The 23329-nt window shown below is 46.5% G+C and overlaps 1 protein-coding gene across 3 annotated transcripts in view; it reads right to left on the reverse strand.

Annotated features, from left to right (window-relative positions):
- The window catches only part of grin2ba (glutamate receptor, ionotropic, N-methyl D-aspartate 2B, genome duplicate a), a 229548-nt gene extending 208189 nt beyond the window's left edge, over positions 1–21359 (reverse strand). Inside the window, exons 1-4 of one of the 3 annotated variants that reach the window (XM_070542858.1) lie at positions 19514–21359; positions 18203–18549; positions 16171–16272; positions 15598–15700 (exon numbers count right to left, since the gene is read on the reverse strand). The gene's annotated coding sequence lies outside the window, so the exon portion shown is untranslated. Of the gene's footprint in view, positions 1–15597; positions 15706–16170; positions 16273–18202; positions 19477–19513 lie in introns of those variants that run through there. The other 2 variants (XM_070542857.1, XM_015945297.3) reach the window with 2 other exon arrangements.
- Between the last annotated feature and the right edge of the window lie 1970 nt (positions 21360–23329).

A 23329-nucleotide genomic window follows, 5' to 3' on the forward strand; every position in this document is an offset into this window, starting at 1 on the left:
ACTTTCTTGGTATCAAAATGAGTCTTCACAATCCACGGACATCATAAGTGAATCCATGCCACATAACAAGTGTAATTATAAAATAAGGTTTTTAGCCCCGTTCACTTGCATTCATTTTTTCAGTTCTTCCCAACCCTAACCCATGGTCCGGAAGCAGATGGGCGTGACTCAGGATCCCTAGCTAAAGATTTTTCCCTGCAGGTCGTTCTAGCTACACTCAGTTGCAGCCTCAGCAGGTCTACCATTGGCTCGGTCTGGGCCGGACCAATCATGGCGCTCTGTGTTTGTAGAGAGACGTTGGGCGAGCTTAGCACCGTTACAGCAGCGCTGCGACGGGACAAAACTACAACGACAGCGCCGGCTCAGGAGCAGGCCGGCGTTAATTTTAGCATCAACTTGAGATGATTTAGGCTTGGCGTTTGCTCTTCCACTTCTTTGACGATGTATGGCAGACTGCCTCATTGGCTAATTTCCATAGCATTAATATGTCTGGTTATTCCTTGCTCTGATTGGTCCTAGCGCGGTGCCATTACTGTGTGTGCAGAGACGGTCTGAAAGACAACCGTGGATTCTGTCCCACGACTGAGCTCTGTCTATGGGTCGTGGCCAGATTAAATCAAATCAAATCAAACTTTATTTATATAGCACTTAATCATTCAATGCATGTAACTCAAAGTGCTTAACAAATTAAAAAAGGCCCCACATACGCACATTCCCTCCCATCCCCAGAATTTTAAAAACAGTCTGACAATATTAAAACCCTTCACAACACTCATCCTCCGGCACACACGCACACATGCACACCCCCTCCCTCATGGAAAAAACGCTAAGCTAAGATAAGGAAACGCCATCAGGGGAGCCATCCGCCCCGACTGCAGCAGATCCACAGCAGCAGCCGAGGCACCGACACAGGGCGCCCAGGGCAGGGAGGGCGGAGACCCCCACCTCCACCCAGACACACCTGGAAAGCACCCAGGCCGCCACAGCCGACCACCGCCCCCGGGGCAGAGGGCTCCCACAGAGAAAGCACTGGAAAAGGTTAAATTAAGGTTAAAATATAAAATCAAAAGAGCTTAAATGAAAATTGTAATATAAAAAGTTATATAGATATTAAAATAATGTTGATCATGAATCTATGGTTTATATATATATATTTATATATATATATATACATATATAAATAACTAAAAACTCTGTTTAAAAATAGCACGTTAAAAAAACATAAAATAAATAAATAACCTAATTAAGGAATTAATTGGTTTAAAAAGTGATTGTAATCAGATAAAAGCTAAGATAAAAAGATGGGTCTTGAGCCTGTTTCTAAAAACATGAACGTTCTCTGCGGCCCTGAGGTCCCCTGGCAGCTCGTTCCAGAGGCGAGGCCCGTAGTACCGGAAGGACGCCTCGCCGTGAATCTGTGTCCTGACTTTAGGGATGACAAGGAGACGGCTGCCAGAGGAGTGCAGAGACCGCGTGGGTTCATACGGTAAAAGCAGTTCTGAAAAAAAAAACAGACTACATCTACATATATAGGAGGCTTGGCAGGCTAGTTCTGACCCACAGGACCAGTGACTGAAAAGAGAGAACATGAGCTCATACTCCTCCCCTGCTAGTTAGACTACGAACATTTCGTCTTAGATGAGGAAGATAAAAGGTGAAACTAACAACATTGGTTGTTTGTGCCTTTGACCCCGCCTCCAGCCCCTGATGAAAGGGGTTCTTTCTTTTGGCCTGGTACAGAGATGGTGTAGTATTAAACTACAGCTGACATAAAACCGTAGGTCAACACTAGAGATGGAGAGCAGAGCATCGTCGTGCCGGTCTGACACCAGTCAGCGAAATATGTTGGGATCGGTACCTCCGTCTGATGACTGACATCAGCTCGGGACATCGGTAATGACAGGTTTATTGGACCAGAGCCAGAGATGACTCGGTGTTCATCTAGACTTTGATCTAGATCTTTCTGCAAACTCATCAGTCTCACACACTCTTATTCTCAACGGGGTCGCCATCAGGGTCAGCTCTTCTAATTATCTCATCTTTTTAAAGGTGGAACATTGTTGCTTCATTTCACACCCAATCCCCCTTCAGTGCTGCTTTCATTTACATCCCACCCATCCAAACACACACACACACACACACACACCTAAGTACACATCTACCTACTAACAGCCCCGTCATGCCTCCATCATCACCCCAGTGAGCCGTTTAGCCCTCTCGTTGTTTTTCATCGTCTAAACTGCCAACAAGATCCGAGCTGCTGTTCTGCAGCTGTACGTCCAGCCCTCTGACAAGTCCTTCACAGGTCAGGAGACAGACATGTTTCACAAATCAAGTCAGCTACAAGATTATTCTGACAAGATCCTAGAAGAAAAACAGCTACTTACTGCAAAAGTTTCCTTTTTTAAACTAAAATGAGAATTTTTGCCCAATTAATTAATTTACATGAAGTTTAAACATCTTCCAGACTTCTTACTGTGCTTGTAACCTCATTTAAATCAAGTCTTCCAACACAAATCACTAAAAACTGCAGAACGTTGAGCCCTAAATGGATTAGAGACGCGGCTAAGCTAATGAGCATATCCATTTATGTATCTGAGTATTCATCAGGGGGCACGAAACTTCACCCCACGAAAAACAATGTTTCAGTAAGACTGGACGTTATTTTTGTCCTTTAGGGTCTCAAGTTTCTCATCAGATATTAAAATCTCTTAAATCGCATTCAGACGACTTTCTTTAGGGTTTGTTTCTCACTGGTGCCTGACTGTCAACAAACTGAATTAACTGGAGCCTCCACAACTCCTTTGTTTAAGGTGACGTTTTACACCTTAAATATAGTTCTGCGGTTCAAACATGTTCATGAACGTCCTCGCACCCAAACAGTTTCACAAAAAGCGACTTCAGCAGCTTTGTTGTTGACAGAGTACAGTTCCAGAGTAGATGCCCCCTTAAGTGTCGACAGGTGAGGGGTGCTTGTGCTAATTTTCCTTATTGTGACATCACAATAAGGATGTTTTTGAAACAGCTCATAGAAATATTTGAATCCTGACAGCAACCTCGGTCAGGAAGTAGTTTTTATTCACATTTAGAGAGTTTATAGAGGCAGCAGAGACCCACTTGACAGTAAAATAAGAGAGATTTGTATAATGGATGCCAGGGGCGCCTCCAGAAAATGTTGATAGGGGTGGCCAGAGGGGGCCAAAGAAATCTTTGGGGTGGCACACCAAATTGGTCCTTGTGGTAACGCTGGGAGAGTTTAGTCTGTGGCGATGTGCTGCATTGCTCCTTTATTCATTTTTATTAAAATAACAGTAGGTTTCCAAAACATTTAACTTAAATTTTACAAACACAAACATTTCAGAATTATACATTTCAGTTATTTAAAATGTCATCCATAAATTAATATAAAAATGTATTTTTTAGGTTAATTCACCTGTTGCTGTGGTTAAAAAAAATATGGAGATTAAAACTTTTTTTAAATGTCGAGCAGCAGAAACATGAATTTTTTATTCTGATTATTTCTTTACTCGTTAATTATAATATTTTTATTTTATTTTATAATTATGTCTATAAGTAACAAGATCAAAATGTGGTTTGACTGAACATTAATATGATTTGTTAACACTGGCTTTTCTCAAGGGGGGCCAGCAATTTTCTAGGGGTGTCCATGGCCACCCCTTGGGGGCGCCCTTGATAGAAGCATGATTCCACTCAAGGAGTCCCAGGAAATTTCTAGGAGGGGGAAAAGGAACCAAGAGATACGATGGCACGGTCCTCTTAGCTGTTATGTCTCCACACAAAATCACGCCAGCGTATCGCAACTAATTCAGTAGTGAGTGATGTCACCGATCAGCGTCTAAAGGTGTCCACATACATTAATAACATTAATTCTGTCATCGTAATCTAATACTTTCGGGGTGCGAGGAGAGCGGCTCGGTGATGTAAAAAACTGCGTTCAATGACCAGAAGAAGCGTAGTTTTTTACAGCGCCCTGTAGAAGACCACAAAGCCTTGTGAATTACGTGGTTTTGGGGGGATTTCTGTCACATTTGACAGCTGTGGGAGTTTAGAAATGGCAATTTGAAAGCAACATCAATTCTGCCCATTTCCTTTTCCTTCCTCTCCAAACCACCTGCAACTCTTCCAGTTTTACAGATGGCGTTTAGGCGAAGTCTGCTGATGTCATTTCCTACTGAGTCACGATCAATCAGCATGAGACCTTTTTCAGAGTACATTCCCCGGCTCAGGTACTCTGTTCATTCCTGAAATGAACCAGTGAAATGGGCGTTTGCAGCAAAGGTTCAGTGAAATTACCCATCAGTTAAAATAGTAAAAACTGACCTGTTACGGCCCCTTTAACGCACCGCACACGTTTAAAGCTGCTATAGCCTGTCACAGAACACTCACCCCACCCCTCGGGTATCTTCCCTGGATCCGCGTTCACCGAAACCAGAATCCCGCATTATCAGTCACTGTCTTTTGTTGTCCCTGACTTCAAATGGTGTTTTTCTTTTTGGGACGCTGGTAGTTTGTCCTAAAGCTGAAGCGGTAGCAGCCGGCTGTTTCTCCTCCTTTGATGTTATTGAGCAGAGAACTTCTCACATCAGTGGTGTTCTGTTGCTGAATAAGCGAGAGTGTGATGGGTGGAGGACCAACGGAAGTGTGGCGGATCGGTGAGACCAACAACCCGATGGTCCAGTCGTTGCTTTCTGTCCTAAATGTGTTATTGGCGGAGGTTATTAGACAAATGCAAACAAATCACTTTATTGTTTTTTTTTCTGTTTTTTTTTTATCTCCACAACATATTTATTTCTATACTATGTACATCTGCAGAGGTCTCTGGTAGGAATTAATGCCTTGAAAGCCAAACTCGGGGCAAAAATTGCCCAGAAATGCTTGGATCAGCAGGGCCAAGTCTGCTGCAGCAGAGAGTGGCACAACACAGCAATTCAATTCAATTCAAGTTTATTCATAAAGCGCCAAATCACGACAAGAGTCGTCTCAAGGACCTTCACATAGTAAACATTCCAATACAGGTCAGTTCATTAAGCCAATCAGAAAAAAGTTTCCTATATAAGGAACCCAGCAGGTTGCATCGAGCAATCCTCATACTAAGCAAGCATTTAGCGACAGTCGAGAGAAAAACTCCCTTTTAACAGGAAGAAACCTCCAGAGGATCCCGGCTCAGTATAAGCAGCCATCCTCCACGACTCACTGGGGAGTCTTATTTCCTGAAAGTGTGACGTAGATCTGTCACTGTCAGGCTTTTCTAATGCTAGAGTTTCATCATCTATTTTCTATCAGCAGCAGATGCAGGAGACAGGTGTAGGAGACTATTCTCATGTTCAGCCTGCATGAAAATCTCAGACTGACCCGTTAGAATCAGACCTAACCATTAAAAAATGTTTTTTCAGAGTTCGACACGTTTAAGAGGCATGAAGAAACGTTTTAAGCTCATTTGTTGTCTAAACTGGCTTTTGCAGCTTTAAACAAATGAATGACTGAAGTGAGAAAATGCTGGTTAAAGAAAAGAAAAAAAACGAGGACGGAAACTAGCAGATTCTTCCCCGGAATATGATTCAGAAACAATTCTCTTGTGCAAAAAACAAAATAAATACGGTAGACAAGTTTTCACAACTGAACAATCGGATGGTGTTTTCAGCGGCTGTGAAATCCAGCTCTGACTTTCAGGAATCGATGTGAGACACAAACAGGAACAATGGAGTGAGCAAGCAGAGGATTTTAAATGAGAGCTGCGTTGTTTCCAGGTGTGTTTTGTTTAATCAGTCAGACTTTGACAAACCTATTATGTGTGTGTTCTTTGCTCCTTTTGCCGCCTCAGAGGCGCTGCGGCGTCTTCCCTCCTCTCCTGCCACGTCTCACAGCTTTGGACAGAGTGTGGATGAGGTCCCTGAGGGAGGGACTAGAGCCCTACTGGGAGCTCTTCTGCTAATTTCCTAGAGGGCACTTTTCTTCAACACAACCCGATCGATGATTTTTAACACGATCTAGTGGCGAACAGATTCCCAGCGCGGGGCTGCAGGAGGATCTGGGACAGAGGGCGAGGGCTGAGAGCCCCGAGCGGGTCGGGTCCTGTCAGACGCCTGGTGGCGTTTCATTAAGCAGGACAGAAAGATGCTGCTTCACGTCAGCCTCAACTAGGAGACACACTCGGTGCTGGTTATGGGTCAGTGCCAGTCCTCTGTCTGCGACACTTGCAGACGGGTTCTCAAAGAGGTTTTTGCGAGTGGATCGACTGACGATGCACTGCCACAGCAGTGTGTGTGTGTGTGTGTGTGGGGGGGGGGGGGGGGGGGGGGGCGCTCATGTGTGTAGGACACTACATCGGGTGGGGGCAATCTTCTTCTTTATTCTGGTCTACGTGATTTATGGCCTGGCGCAGCTTCCGTAATGGGATAAAAAAAATGAAGCCGTGATGAAGAAGGAGAAGCTCCAATGGAAGTCATTCGTTGTAGCTCCTGTACAAAAGCACATCCATCAAATCGCTTTACGCAGCAATAATTACGCTCCAGAACAAAGAGGTCAAAGATCAAACATCTGGATTTCAGGAGTCATCAGAAATAAAGAAGCACCAGCTCTGTTCACCCCCCCCCCCCTCCCGGTGAAAGCATCCTGATGCAGAGGCGTGTTTGGTTTACTAGATGGATGAAACCATCCGTTCGTTCAGCTCTCCAGGAAAACGCCCGACGCTGTGCACCGTCAGTCCTCGGGGCGGGGGCACACGTGTCTGATGTTGATCACGGCGGCATAAAGATGCGTCATTCACCCGATCCCGCCACACAACCTCCAGGTGAGACCAGGTAACAGCCAGTCAGCTAAAGGAGTCACAGAGAACTGCTCTCACTCCTACAGCAAGGAAACGGCCAAGCGCTTAAGGACCATGATCACACTAGGGAGTTCATGAAGGCGTTCTGAAGGCTCACCTACTTCTATTTCGTAATAATTTCAAGGGACTTTACGGACTTTTGAATTTTTATGCTCGCGATTGCCCCCTCAGGCCAAAAGCGAAACAGCAGCTTCAATAGTAGGCTCGTGCACGAGGCGCGCATGCTGTATGTGCACACTCCTTAACGAAAATAACAGCTGAGACAGTCCCTTGTGTGTGTGTGTGTGTGTGTGTGTGTGTGTGTGTGTGTGTGTGTGTGTGTGTGTGTGTGTGTCTGTGTCTGTGTGTGTGTCTGTGTGTGTGTCTGTGTGTGTGTGTGTGTGTCTGTGTGTGTGTGTGTGTGTGTGTGTGTGTGTGTGTGTGTGTGTGTGTGTGTGTGTGTGTGTGTGTGTGTGTGTGTGTGTGTGTGTGTGTGTGTGTGTGTGTGTGTGTGTGTAAGTGGCCCAGAGGACAGAGGACAGGAGAATGCGCAGCTAATTAATTAAATAATGTGGTTCTGTACCTTTCTCTTCAGCACAGCCGACAAAGGTTTATGATGGGTCAGTCCTCCTGCATGCTCAGATCATTCCCTTCCCTTGCCTGAATAATTGTTCCAAAATGAAAGTTGAACCCACATCTTTTTTATCTGTGAATTCAATGCCGTTCGGCGAGTCTCAAATAAAAATTTGGGCATTTTACTGTAAAAAAAATATACATTAATGTTAAAAAGAAACTCTAAATAAACTATGTTCACATCCAAAATCGAACCCACATCTTCTGCACGAGAGTCCAACATCTTACTAAGTGAGCTAAAGCACCAGTGACGTCCTTTGTATCTGTAACATTTATATCCTTGATGACAGCTGAAACAACGTTCAAAGAACGGTTCGGAGCGAAAATGGCTATTTTGTTGCTAATTTGCAGGAAATATCTAGAAGAAAGTTCTACAGAAAGTAGCTAAGGGTCCTCAGAAATGTAGCTAGCTTTGTCACTAGGCGCTAGGAACAGCGACAAAGTGGCACTGCCTCTCTCTCTGCTGCTAAAGCTACTGATAGCAAATGCTACGGGCGATGCCTGAGCGTGAACGCGCATGAAGCAGCCTGCTCGACCCGAGCATCTCTCTTTTTCTGTGATTTTACAGAAAAACAGGCAATCACAGTAAAAATGCCAGGGCTCATTCTACAGGACCAGGGCGTTGTATGAAGCATGTATGAAGAAGACATTTATTATTTCTATACATGTTTTGGCTGTCAAACTTCCATAATGCCCCTTTAAGATCAAAGTCTTCGTTATAATTTACAAACACAGGAAACTGTCAAGAGACCCACAGAAATGTTAAAGCTGCTGCCAGTGGCTCATTAAGGTCACCATGGTATCCACACACAGCCGTGTCTCTGACTCCGACAGCACATTTAACAAGAGGCAAAAAGACTAAAAAGTAAGCCGCAGACCAACAGCTGTTGGACAAAAACTAGACGCCACATGTGAACGTGAGCAGCGGGAGGCTCTGGTGGTCGCATGAGCGCGTTTATGAGTCTACGGTGTTTATGTAGGAGACACCGTGGGTTTGAAAAGGCCCTAAATAAAAGGTTTTGAGCTAAAACTTCACTAAAGTCTGTGGGAGGTTTGACAGAAAACGAGAAGCGTTACAGCAGCGGACGACACTGCAGCTGACAGAAAACGTTCTGATGGTTAACTTGTGTTCGTACAGTAAAAGATGTGGTGGTCAGCTAGTCAGCAAAAGATTTAGACGTTCACACTTCGAAATGTTTATGAGATCAGCAACGGGCAGTTGAGCAAAAAGCTTAAAAGCGCATATGAGTTCCTAAAAACAGCTAAAGTTCTGAAACGCCCGTTCAGTTGAAGTTCAACCACCCGAGAACCCGTTTCACCAAAATCCTGTCGTTGTCTACAAGGACGTGTTGTTTTATTTAACTTGTCTTTGTGGTACAGCGCATGCGGTCTCTAGCTCCATCTTTTCCTCACTCGTGAAAGCGTCTGCAGCGATGCGGGCGTGGTAGCGGTCTGTCGTGGTGAAGATAGAGCTGAGCCAGAAGGCGACGCTCTCACTTTACCGGTGGACCTACGTTCCTGCCCTCACCTGTGGTCACGAGCTTTGGGTAGTGACCGAAAGAACAAGATCACGGATACAAGCGGCCAAAATTAGTTTTCTCCGAAGAGTGGCTGAGCTCTCCCTTAGAGATAGGGTGAGAAGCACGGTCATCCGGGAGGGGCTCGGAGTAGACCCGCTGCTCCTCCACGTCGAGAGGATCCAGTTGAGGTGGCTCGGGCATAACGATGGGTACCGAAATTGGTACTTTTTAAAGTACCGACAGAATTCCACAGTACTGACTGAGCACCGATTCACAACGTTTCAAACGGTGCCTCGTTTCGGTACCGGTCCTTCATAACGAGAACTTGCCTAGACAGCTGCGCATGTGCAAGAGCGTTACGTCGTCGGTCGCTGCGAGCCAGTTGTAAACAGAGCAGCATGGTAGAAAGAACGCACGCTAAAGCTTGGGTCCACTTCACTAAATGTGATGGGTAACTGGGTGATGTTGAAACCAGCGACAACGATCTAAGTGAGACATCCTCATCTTAATCTGCTCCGGTAGGTAAATAAAATGTTTAAGATAACGTTAGCTTGATATGTTAGCTTCCGTTCCGCTAATGGTGCGTTTGCTTTCTCCTCGGAACTCCGAATTTCCAACTAGAAGAACATGAACGCGCTCTAAAGTTCGGCTTCACTTTACTAAATGCGACGGGTGATTGGGTGAAGATGAAACCAGTGACAACGATTTAAGTGTGAGGCATCATCGTTTTAATCTGCTCCAGCAGCTAAATAAACTGTTTAAGATAACGTTAGCTTGATATGTTAGCTTCCATTTCCACCGTTGTTATCAGCTAATGGTGTGTTTGCTTTCTCCTCGGAAATTCTAACTTCCCAGTAGAAAAAATCAAAGAAAAAGGACGGCAAAAGGAATGAAGATACACAGTAAATTTAGTTCACAGTAAAGATGTTTGCTTCAGTTTAATTATCAGCTTATAAAACTACAAGGACGATGTTAAAATACAAACTGTTGGATGTTATTTATCGTGATATTTATCAGATATTGTTATATATTGAGAAAAATATATATTTAATTATAAAAGATAATTAAAATATTAAACACTCAAAAGCATTGAAAATTGGTACCGTTAAGTACCAGTATCGATTCCTAGGTACCGGGAATTAGTACCGAATCGATTCAAATGTCAAAGGTACCCATCCCTACTTGGGCATCTGGTCAGGATGCCTCCCTGGTGAGGTTTTCCATGCTCGTCCAAGGAGACGACCCAGGACACGTTGGAGGGACAATGTCTCTCACTTGGCAAGGGAACACCTTAGGATTCCCCCGGAGGAGCTGGCCCAAGTGGATGGGGAGAGGGAAGTCTGGGCCTCCCTGCTTAGGCTGCTGCCCCTGTGGCCCGACCCCGGATAAGTGGCCCAAAATGGAAGGATGGACGTACCATGACGGAAAATCCCAGTACCCTACTGCCACAATTTTTATGTTTTTCTCTTTTTGCCCAAAGACTGACCAGATCCATGACAACATCCCAGGTGCTTCAACGCCAACAGGCACACGTGTTGTGTAATCCCACCATGGTTCGGCCTCTAAAAGTGAAGACAAAACAGCGTAAATAACTAAAGTTTTGAGTTTAGCAATATCTCTGCCTGCAACAAAACGGCGTGTGACCTTAACACTCGCTCGTGTCCCACAGCTCAGTTACTGCTCTACGTAGAAGGCCACAGGAAAAGGACGATTGATGACCACTAAATAGTTATTACACATCAATGAAATATCTTTTGGCAGAGACGCCAAAGTCTTGGGGAACTACTGCCACCTACAGGCCATGCTTCACAGTGCACTGGATGAATAAGTGCTTCTCAGGTCGTTTGCTGTAAATGAGAACTAATTTCAGCAGAGATCTGTCGAACTCTGGAGCACAAACATGGACGGCACCTGAAGCCTCCTTCGCAGATTTATCTGATGCTGTGCCAGAAGAAAAAAAAACAGACGCTGGAGGTGCGTCGCTCTGCTAACGACTGCATCTGCAGGCTGTTTTCTGGGTGACTTATGCTGCCGCTCCTCAGCCGGGGGCAAGGATGAGTGAAGCTCTATCGAGCTGCTGTTTGAAACCCGGTCGAATGCACCACGCAGATCTCAGCCGCTGTTTTTGGGTCAAACTAAAGCATGTGGGCTCAAATTGAATTCATGTTAATGAACAGAAGATAGCATCACTCTGAGAGCTGGAGCCACCCGAGACCTGGCCTGTGTTCTTGTGCGGCGATATTCAGATAATTTAGCGTCAGTGAAGCCGAACGTGCTCCGTCTGATCGGTATTCATTACAGAGAAACCTGCCAGTGTTACATCACAGCGATAATTTGAAAGTTGTTTTAAAATTACAACTATTAAATTAATGAGATATGCCCACACACTGTTGTGTAACTTCATACTTGTTGGCGAAACAGAATGATACCGCAGAGCATTGACACAAGAGGTCAGTCGGTTCGTTTTGGTGGTTAGAAAAACATCCCCCTGCTTCTCCCTTCCTGTACTTTACTTCATTCGGAGCTATGAAGGCTCGGGCGTAAAAAGCATGGGCGTAATTTGGTGGTGGGGGGGGGGGGGGGGACATGTCCCCCCCACTTTTTCCAAAGTCAAGTTGTGACCCCTGCACTTTTTACCATCCAAAAACAATATTACGCTATGTTAAATTGACACTGGTTGAGCTCTAGGACCAAGCAAAAAACAACCGTTTCTGTTGAAGCCTGTTTGCCATTAGAACCTACTGTAAAGATACCCCCCCACCCCCGTCCCCTCCACTTCTAAAGTGAAAATTACGTCCATGGTCAAAAGGATTCTTCAGGATTGTGAACTGGACTTTGGTGGACAGCTCTTTGAAACACCTCGGTTTAATGAAATACCAGAGTGGTGAGCTAACGGCTAGTCAGAGTCGACTCCTGCTGTTTTCAAACAACCATGATCTAAACAATGTCATACCGGTAAATTTTAATGTTGTTATATACATTTTTATAGAGCTAGTAATATCACATTACCTTTTCATTTATATGCTAACTCCACAGATAATTATAACAGACGTTGGTAGCAATGCTAGTTAGCTTTAGCACCTATGCTAGGAGAACAGTTTTACATTTTTGCCCATTTCTGTTGAACGATTATAAAGAATTGTGTTTGAATGAACCGCTTTAATGACTTTGGGTTGTTCTACGACAGCACTTGTTCCTGCTCTGACTAGCTGTTAGCTCCTCAATCCAGTTGGAAATTAATGTGTTTATATGCACTGATTTTTGTTTGTGCTAATTAATAAGGTTCCTTGGGAAATCACTGGTTGAAAGTTCAGCACATCGTGGACTATCAACTAATTTTGGCTTTAAAGCAGAAATCTGGAGCGTTTTATCTGACGGCCCCATCTAGAGGCTGACGGTCGTACTGCACCTTAAGCTGTTCTCACCAGCAGCAGCGCCTCTCATTCATGAGTGCCCTCCTATGACCGGCCAAAAGAGTTAAAACGTTGTTTTAGAATTCACTCGTTCACTGCCAGTGATGACTAAAGTCGTCATTTGCATGTTTTTACTGTGTGGGCGTCGGACGAGCCCCTGCACCGTGAGAACAAACATCTCAGCTCTAAAGCTGATCTTCATCCACGTACGTCACAAGTCACGTGATCAGGAAGCAGAAAATCCATGTGTTAGGAGATCGTTTTGGGCCGCTGCTGTAAAAAAAGTGAGGCGCGAACCAGAAAAGCTTCTGCCGATCACAATTCAACAACGGATTATAAAAGAACGGATAACGCTCGAAACACGCAGATTCTTCCTGATGTAAAAGGTGAGTCTCCGCTTTGTTTTGGTTGTTTTGGCGTCGACATCATCTTAGCATGCAACGTTCTGTCACTCTTAAAAAAAACAGGAAAAACGGTGAGAAACGCTGGCAGCGAATGAGTTAACATTGCTAGCAGTTAGCACATCAATCCGGTCAGAACTAATCCCTGTTTCTCCAAACTGAGGTTGTTCAAAGAGTCTCCTAGTTTGAAAAATATTAACGATCCTTAAAATCAAATTTATGAAGAAATGTCTGTTTAAAAATGAATATAATTGTTAAACGAGGGCGTGGATGGAGCTCGTCTGATTGTTTAACATGTAAATGTGCCACAAACTGCATCAGCAGAGACACACTGACCCTGGAATTAGCAACAAAACACCGTATTTGACATCATAGATCGTGCCCTCCTTATATTTCACCAGCTTATTGGGTGTGACTGATGACATGGGCTCCCAGAGTCTAAATAAGAATCCGTAGTTAAATGGATTCGACTGAAAACGTGATTGAAACGCCACTCCACGGTTAATTAAGGCGCTGGGCTGTGTGGATGAGATGAGTTGAGCTGCGGTACACAAAGGCTGGAGATAAAGCCCTTTTTTAAACTCGTGAGACATTATTATTCCAATATGTCCTCATTTAGTCATTATTCCAGCCTGTGTGTTTCCTTTTAACCTTTTCTAAGGACAGGAAGCTTGCTCAAGTTCAATAACAAGCCTAATAGACTTCCACCCTCCAACCGTGCTTGTGAATGCCTCTTTCTACCTGGAAACGGCGGAGGTGGGGGGTTGTAAATGGGATTCCACATGGACGCTAATTCATCTATATGGTAATGCCGTCTGACGTAAAGCAATAGTAGAAACTCTGCAGCGTCAGCAGCTGCCGGAGCTGACGATGGAGGGCCGACGCTGAGGCGCTTCGTTAGAGAGCCGTCCCGCCGCTGGACCACGACGAGCAGACCCGCTGTCCCTAACGCAGAGTCCATTACCGCCACCTCACGTCTCCACTTTCAACAAAACACCGGCGGCCGGGTGAGACTGGAGGTCGGGCGTGCCCTCTCTGCCCTCTGGGAGGATCTGTGACATCTACCTGAGCTTTAGAGCTCCAAAAGGGGGCGGGGCTTTCTCTCCTGATTCACCGAAATTCCATAACGGGAACGTTCCTTGGCCGAAACTTTCCACTGGATGCATGAGAGGCGTGTAACGTAATAGGCGCGTTACATCCGTTAAGTCCCTTCCCACCGGCAGCGTTTCAGATGCTCAACGGGAGCAAAAGCGTTCCACGCAGATGGACCGCAGGACTAAGAGATCACGCGTGATTTTTGGAGTTCACGCAATAGCAAGCTAGGAGAGAGATGGCAGCATGTATCCAGAAACATCCGTGGTTCATTTCTGCTCTTGCTACCTCGGCTACGGAGGTTTCACGGGTAATTATGTTACCGTTTTCTGCACGAGACTTTTATTTTGAAAGTTTCCGGATATCTGGCTCGATCTGAACTGCTGAGCTTGACGCGTTCTAGAAGCATATTGTCCAAAGTGCGGTGCACCACGCTCGGCAGACGCTACGCAATCCTTCTTTCCACCGGGCGTGGAAGTGGCGCAAAAAGGCCGCGAAACGTACTCGCCGCCATTACAGTGGACGAGTTCCTTTCCACCAACTGCAAAGTGAAGCGTTTTGCACGCGTCCCAGAAGCGAAGGGATGCCATCCTTACGTTTCGAGTCTAATTTTTACACATTATGCTTCCAAAACACGTCAAACTCCACAGTTTAGACCAGACCAGACAGGAAGTCGGACACGTAAGCAGTGTAAAACATCAAATAAGAGTCAGGTACGTCATTTCCAGTGAAAACCCCTGTAGCTGATGCAAACAGAATGGAAAATCAACCAGACCTTTGTGGATACATGCAGCTGTCTCACTTCCTGCTCGTTACTGTGCGGACGTCTGAAATCACGCGTGGTGTCGCAATTCTCCCGTGATTTTGTGACTTTGCAGGACCAGCGACGTGGAACACTTTCGCTCCTGTTTCACATGTGAAACGCTCCCGTTTGGGAACGAGCTCACGTGCTTTTGTGTTGGTTTTGTCTGCATCGCGCAGCGTAACACCACCAAACATCGCAGCACGCCACTCCCGATCAATCGCCGTGTTTTGATGTGCAACCCTCAGGTTTCTTGTTGCCTTTTCGCGGCCGAGGGGCATAAAAACTTTTTAAAAAGTGACCAAATTACAAACAGGCAAGCACTTAGTACGTCGCCTGAAGACCCCAAGGCCTTCAGAAAAAGAACGAATGAGAAATGATGTAATGGAGACCTCTGATTGGCCTTTGTGGAAGCTGCATTTGCCCAGTGTAAGATGGTGCTGGAGCTGAAGGGGAGTTATGTCTTCTTCTGCCTTATCACACAGAAACATACGGTCCCGGTTTCTGCACCCACAAACACAAGCAGCAGTGCATGGAGATAGCGAGTCCAACTGGTCACAAGCTTCCGCCGCAGAAAACACACTCAGCCACTCCTTTAATTGTCTGATCAACGCAGGTGAGGCTATGGAAATGAGTCCGATGGTCGCGGGCCGGGCCGGGCGTCCATGCGCTGACGCGTGCCATTGATCAAAGTGTGCACGGTGCTACAAACCAAGCATTACACTATAGTCTGCAGACGCCACCTTGACCCATCATCCTGACCCTCAAGCAAACCTGGCGTGGACTACAAAGCAAAAGGATCTCAGGAGTTTTACAACATCCACCATCGAGCTTTAGAAAAAAGCAGAAGGCCCAAACACGAGCAGCTGAGATAAGACGGGCTGCCTGAGCAGCGTCGCGGTCGTCTCACCTGGTGTGTTGCCAGCCAAAGTCTCGTCCCAGCTCCTCAGAAGCAGCATGGTGGCGTGGCCAGGGACGCCTCTCTTCCGCTCATAGCCTCGGCCTGAGGGAGGCTGAACTAGAACGAACACGAAAACACGATGCATTAAGTCTGTTCGGGAGTCGTGAAACAATGAAGCTCATCTTCATTCTGATTTCAGTCTCAATGAATTAAAACAATCAGATTTTTCTCTCCAGAAGAGGGGTGGGCCACCCTGGTCCTTGAGAGCCGCCCTCCAGCATGTTTTAGTTGTTTCTCTGCTTAAACACACCTGGTTTGAGTCAGCAGGTGATTCACAGGCTTCTGCAGAGCCTGACGAGCGGCTGAACAGGCGATTCAACCAGGACTCGGGTGTGTTGGAGCAGGAAGACAACTAAAACATGCTGGGTGGCGGCCTTCGAGAACGTCCCTCCACCTGCTTCAACCAGCTGCGTGCAGCTATCCTGATGAATGGAGTTACCGCTCGCTCAGCGTTTATGGGTCCAGCGAAGGTGAAGCATGAGCGTCCCCTCCGCCGGACTCGGACCAGGAAGCAGAACTTACAGCGGCCGTGGGTAAAACCCTCAAAGGGTCAGGACTGTGGCGTGAGTGCAGCTTCGCTCGTGCTCCTCCCAAACGCCGAGTCTTGTTTTTCCGTCTGCCGGTCTGTTATCGCAGAAGGAAAGAAGGAGGACGGAGGGTTAGGAGCGGGTCACAGTCACTTTAGAGGCCGATGAAGCCACGCCGGCTTTGAGCTCATAAATCAGGTTCAGAGGTACAACTTAGCAGAGGAACAACCCGAACCTCGTTGAGATTCGTGTGCGTGTTTATGAAGCAAGCAAAGCCCAACGTGGTGAATCAAAAATGTTTCAAACGGCAGACGAGAGGAAGAGGAAGAGGAAGAGGAAGAGCGGGTTTTAAAGCCGAGTCCTGCTTTAGGTAAATGAATGATTGAGTGGAACATGTTGATGAATAATGAACCCGTTTCTGCAGGGCAACAGATTGTACTTTTCATATTTAATAGATCCATGGGCCTCACACACACACACACACACACACACACACACACAGAGCAACATGTGATCTGGGTTCTTGGTCCTAATCCTGTAAAAAGGCCTAGACGTGTCTCATGGACAGCGTCTCTGTCGATGCATGTCCTCTTAATCAGCTCAGCTGAATTATTGAAAAGCCTTTTTAAATGGGATCATGACCCACATCCTGCCCCCCTCCGCGTGGATGTTTCAATCCGGACGCGTCGTCGCGAGCCTTAGATGAAGTTCTGCGGGCCGATTGGCCGGTTTAAACTCAGATGATGGACGAGGCCGTCCCACAGCGCCGCGTGCCGTCTCCCATTCCGATTCTAGAAGCCTAAAATCAGGTTTGAAGGTTATGATGCACTCCGGAGATTCCTAAGCGGCACATTTAGCTACTGGAATACAAAATTCCTAATAAGATGGATGAGGCAGAGCTGAGAGGCACACGGATGGAGAAGGAACAGGAAGAAGGGGATGGGATTGCTGTCTCCCCTCTCCTGGCCTGTTTATCGGTGATGACAGCAAAAGCGTCGCCCGTGAAATCTCCCTAAGCTCCATGTGGAAGACTTCTCTCTTTACTCAAAGCTCCTGGCACCACGGAGTTTGGAGAAGCACTCTGTAGCGCCCCAGATTTCCACATAAACCAGAGTGATAGTTCAGCCTGATCTCTAGAAGTGATTCTCCGACGCTCGTATCCGGCGTGTGGAACGCGGTTTTCCTGCTAAATGAGTCCCAGCTGCCAGGAACGATCCTGGCGACGGTTTTATGTTAAAGACAGAAGTCCACGTTTGATCCCGAGACGTCCTTTCGGCAGCCGGGACAGCTCTGACGGACTACCTGAGCTTAAGTGCCCATCTGTGGGCAGGTCGCAGGGGTCGCGCGTGTGCCAGGAGCATTGTGGGTAATAGACTTGGGTTGCTAGAGCAGGTCTCCGGTGGGTTTTACGTGTGTGGTGCCAAACACACACACACACACACACACACACACACACACACACACAGAGTGTAAATCTGAACCGCTGTCGAATGACTGAAAAGTTAATCAGAGAAGCGGGGTCGATCACCGCCGCACTCCTGACAGATGGATGGTCAGGGGGATCTCGTGTGTGTGTGTGTGTGTGTGTGTGTGTGTGTGTGTGTGTGTGTGTGTGTGATTTCATGTGGATTTTTTTTGCAGACAAATATTAAAAAAATGCAGAAAATCCAAAATTAGGAAACGCTACAATCTCGTCCACTTGAGCTGATAACTGTTGACATTTAAGGTGGAATAGCTGTTGAAAAGAATAATTTCTGTGGGATTAGGCTGGCCTTGTGCCTTCCCTCGTGTACATTATTGACATACACTCCTCCCACACACACACACACACACTCCAGAGAAGGCAGGAGAGGTTTTTTCTCTTTAGACGTATACGTTTAATTTCCTTCTTTTAACTTCTGATTTGATTGAAGTGAAAAAAAATCCCAAATTGAAATATAAAAATCCACGAGCATCCATCAGCGGCCACATACACACACACACACACATTCACACAGGATGCAGCAGCATTAAAGAAATGTACTCACCTATTTAACCTTTAACCCTAAACATGATGGTGTGCTAAGAAGCACCGATATCACAGCAGCTAACTGCTGTCCGAGTCTTTAATCCACGAGAGTTCAAATCCCATTAAGACTCAGTAGTTGAAGGAAGTCCTGGAATCAGCTCCGGTCCTTCAAAAGTGTCTCAAGTGTCCAGATTTTAGATCGATTTTTAAACCGGGGTTGATATTTGTTCTGAACGGAGTCCTAATCCGGGACTTAAAGGGTAATTCCACAGGAAAACATCTACATCCAGAGCGCCTCTGTGGTGGGGAGGGTTGATCATGAGGTCCTTTATCTTCGTGTAAAGAGGCGAAGCGGCTTTAAGTCTCCTTCAGGGGGAAAAAATGCAAATATAAAAGAACAGGAACAAAAAGATGAGTTATATGGTTTATTTGCATCACACACTCCACACCAAAACACACAATCAGTAAAACGGGAATCACAGATGGCAAAAATCAGCAGCAAGTCCTCCCTGGTGGATGCAAGTGTGAATGATCCAGTCGCAGAACGAGAGGATGATGCATCGATGGGAGGATGGATGTGGAGGAGGTGATCGGTGGAAGAAGAATGGATGAATGAAGGAGGAGAAGGCGAAAATTATAGCGGAGGGGGGAAAGAGAGGGAAAAATTATCCTCTGGACGACGAAGCCAGCTTTTCTCTAGTCTATTCTCTTCAGGTGCTTGTGTGTGTCTGTGTCCAGGAATGAGACGGCCCAGAAGGACGGGAGGAGAGGGAGGAGACAGAGGGAGGAGAGAGGAAAGGAGGGCAGCAGAGAGAGAGGAGTGTGGAGCATCCTGAGAGGATGGACGAGCGAGCGCTGGCTTTGGCGAGTTGTGAAACAGGCCTTAGCTCGGTTTGACCTTCACCTGCTGAAGCACCGAGCCAGGAGACTGGAACACAACACACACACACACACACACACACCCCGGGCAAGGAGGTGTCTCTGTATGTTGGACAGCCAACAGGAGGACAAACAAGGAAGACATGAGACGAGGAAGCCAGGTGGTGAAGCCGTTTAATGAAGGAACACTTTTGGGCAACAACATGAAAATAAACGACAAGGCGGTCAGAAGTGGAGCACCAAGGTGACGAGTCGCCGCACGAGTTGCCGCACGAGTCGCCGGCCCTCGGTCGGCTGTGACAACAATGAAAAAGTCTGGAAACACGGATGAGAGGAGGAGTGACGTGGGGAGTGAGTGTGTGTGTGTGTGTGTGCGTGCGTGCGTGCGTGCGTGTGTGTGTGTGTGTGTGTGTGTGTGTGTGTCACAAACACAAAACAAAGGCAGACCTACCTATGATTAGATTTAAGAGTCAGTCTGAGATGAAGAAGGTGGGAGGGAAAAAGAGGAGCGTGGGAAAAGGTGGAACTGGAATTATAAATGACTCCATTAAAGGAATAAAAACGGGGCGGAGCTACAAAAGAAAGTAGCCAAAGTTACGGGTGGACACTGGGGTGGGGGTGATGGAGGGAGGGGGAAGAAAAAGCTGGTGTGACAGCAGCGGAGAGGGAAGGAGGAACGGGTGAGGAAAAAGAGAGGGGGAGAAAAAAATCCCCCTCCTCTGTCTCACTCTCTGCCTGTCTGTCTCTCTGCCTGTCTCCCCACTCCTCGTCTGGCTCATAAGCAGAAGAAATTGTTGACCAGGTAGATGGCGAAATAGATGAGAAGGCAGAGGAGCGACAGAGCAAGCAAATGAAAAGGTAGAGCGCCTCCCAGCAGCGCGATGAGGAAGAAAAAGAAGAGGAAACGAAAGATAAAAGCAAATACTCCGGTGGGCTCCGTGGTCTCCAGGCTGAGGTGGAAGGGGGGATTGGCTGCTGCCAGTTGTTCCCCCTCCCCGGCTGCCTTCGGCTCTCTTCTCTTCCTCCTGCCCAAAAGCACTTCCCATCCAGATGATGAAAGAAGCAGGAGCAGATGTCCGACTCCCCTCTTTCCCCCAACTCTGGTCAGATATTGCACGCCCCTCACACACTGTTGCAGCAAACGGCAGCCTTGCTCAGTGGGAGGAAAAAAAGAAAAAGGACATTGGGGGGGCTGCTGCTAGTCAAGCGCTGCCTACCTCATGAGGAAAGATACTGAGCTGCTCCGTCTCCCCTCTCCCGCCCATCCCCGCAAAAAAGATGGGAGGAAGGGAGGTGGGTCCGCTCGCTGCATTAGTATTCATTGAAAGAGTGTGTGTGAGAGAGAGAGAGAGAGAGAGAGAGAGAGAGAGATACAGGAAAGGTAGCAGGGGGCCCTTCCAACAAATGTCGAGGAACCAAACTGGTAGGGAATTAAGAGGTTGGCTCCCCCTAGAGTCAATCATCAAACTCCGTCTGCAGATGGACATCTGGAGCATCCACATGTGGAGCGGAGACAAAACCACTGACTCAACTCTGCAGAGTCACGACCACATCAGAGGAACCCGCTCCGCGTCTTCGTCGCTCTCCAGAAGATGACGCCTAAAGTCTCAGGGTTTCACGTCCTCCCCTTCACCTCGTTCAGCGGTGCTGTTGCTGACAGAACAAACCCTTTCTCTGCTCCGCATTTCACCCTGAGCCGAGCTCGCTGTTGCTATGGAGATAAATACATCTCCACACTAGTGACGGCTCTCTGAGACTCCACCATTACAGGTCTCACTCTTTGTTTTTCTTTAACCAGCGGAGATTATTTCAGAGGATGGGTGACGTTACTGCAGGGAGGAGGGTTAAGAACGAGTTTCTGACAGGAAATAGTCATGTTCCTGTGTGTGTGTGTGTGTGTGTGTGTGTGTGTGTGTGTGTGTGTGTGTGTGTGTGTGTGTGTGTGTGTGTGTGTGTGTGTGTGTGTGTGTCTGTGTGTCTGTGTGTGTGTGTGTGTGTGTGTGTGTGTGTGTGTGTGTGTGTGTGTGTGTGTGTGTGTGTGTGTGTGTGTGTGTGTTGGATTTAGGCTATGAATTACCTTTAAATGAAAAGGAAGATCCAAATGGATGCAACGATTTTTTGGCCTATTTTACAGCAGACATAAAAGAACGGGTAAAGCGCAGGTGTATTAACAAAGGCTGCATTCCATTTCTGCAGCTGTGCACGCTGGTTGTGTCCACTCCTAGGTCTTCTGTGAAGTGCACTTGGGTTAGGGTTAGTGTGCAAATCATTGATGAAATCGGACAGGGAGTATTGCGTCATCGACCGCAACACATGCTGGGATGCGGTCGCTGTGCTACTTTTTAAAAAACCTTCATTAACTTTCAAATAAACGATTATTTTAAATGAATTTACAATCTTTGCTGCTTTGTCTAAAACATCCAGAGCATCAGTTTATCATCCTAAAAAGAACTAATTTCATTTGAAAATACATATTTTCAGAAAAGGCACTTGAGCCTTTTCTCCTGCAGCGATGGATTGAGGGTAATGCACATCACCAAGTCCATGGGTGTTTCTCACCATGTCTTACGAGGACACGGTGAGAAACACCGTGTCCTCGTAAGACACGGTGTTTCTCACCGTGTCTTACGAGGACACGGTCCTTCATTGGTCAAAGAAAACGGTGAAATGGAACAGACTTGCATCACGTGACCACGGCTTCCACGGTGGTCACGTAACTTCACGTGACAAGGGAGATAACGTTATATTTTATACGTATTAGTTTCAATATAAATATATAACGAGTCTTTTACTTTTTAAATTGTGTTTATGTTTATTAAATTAAATATATAAGTGCGTTACTACCCGCTAGCCACCGAAGCTGCAGCTACTAAGCAACTAACCAACCATAGATAACTTCTTTGGATCTAAAACAAACATTTTAAATTTGCTGACTTACTTTTAAACTTGAAAATTGTCCCCGAAGTAGCTGCCGGCTTCTGATCCGCCGTCCTTTTGAAAATACTGCGGTGTATTGTGGGTAATTTTTGACAAAGGCTAGTCTACAAGACACCTCCCGTGTATCCTCGCTCAGCTAGCTAAACGGCTAACAAACGGAGAACACACGCCTCGGTAGAACATGAACGTTGGAACTCGATTACTGCAATGCCCTTCTAACTGGTCTTCCAGCCTGTACTGTGAGACCTCTTCAAATGGTCCAGAACGCAGCGGCGCGTCTGGTCTTCAATCAGCCAAAAAGAGCACACGTCACCCCTCTGTTCATTGAGCTCCACTGGCTACAGCTAGCAGCACGCATCAAATTCAAATTGCTAACACTAGCATACAAAGTCCGAGACGGTACGGCTCCCATCTACCTGAATCCTCTTGCAAAGGCTTACGTCTCGGCCCGGCCGCTCCGGTCATCACAGGATCGTCGGCTAGCAGTGCCTACACCACGCTCAGGACAATCCAGACTCTTCTCATGCATCGTTCCACAAATGTGGAATGACCTTCCAAGCACTACCAGAACAGTAGTCGCTCCGCCCCCCACAAAAGTGTCTGCTAAATACATAAACGGCTAACAAATGGAGAACACACGCCTCGGTAGAACATGAACATTGGAACACGACTTGGCGGTTCCCGGTGACGTATCTCCTAGGCAACCGGGGCGAGGCCAAGACATCTAGGCAAGGTTCCTTGACATTGACAACACCCCGTATCAATGCAGACTTGTGCAAAGTGCAGACCAAGGTAACAAAACGGGTGTGATCAACTTTCGCACCTGAGAATCAGGACACCCTGTGCACTTGCACAACTGAAGGGCGCAAAGTGTGGAAGCGCGAGTATTAGGATTGGGCCCTTATCTCTAAGGGCCACTATCCTGTGTGTTTTTAATGTAACACACCTGATTTAAATCAGTGGGTTGACAGGCTGCTGCAGACCTTGACGGCATGCTGACCATGCAGAATAGTGACCCCAGGCGCGTTGCAAGATTTTCAAAAGTGTGGGGGATGTTGTCTGTGCCTAAAATAACTTCATGTTATTCATCTTGTTAGTTTAATTTCCATAATAGCGGAGCAGGTGCGAATTTTAGACGCGTCACTCACGTCTCCATTTTAAACATGTTTAAACTGTTCAGAATACAAATCCAGGCTCTGCCTCGTTAGATTTGTGTAACTAAAGTTTGTACTGAATGAAACTTTACATTAAACCATGTTGAAAAGAAAAGGATCCGATTAAATCGTTTCCCTCTCATTTACGGTCACGGAGGACAGCGCAGTGCGCATGG

The sequence above is a fragment of the Nothobranchius furzeri genome, chromosome 12 (assembly GCF_043380555.1).
Source record: "Nothobranchius furzeri strain GRZ-AD chromosome 12, NfurGRZ-RIMD1, whole genome shotgun sequence".
Classification (NCBI taxonomy): domain Eukaryota; kingdom Metazoa; phylum Chordata; class Actinopteri; order Cyprinodontiformes; family Nothobranchiidae; genus Nothobranchius; species Nothobranchius furzeri.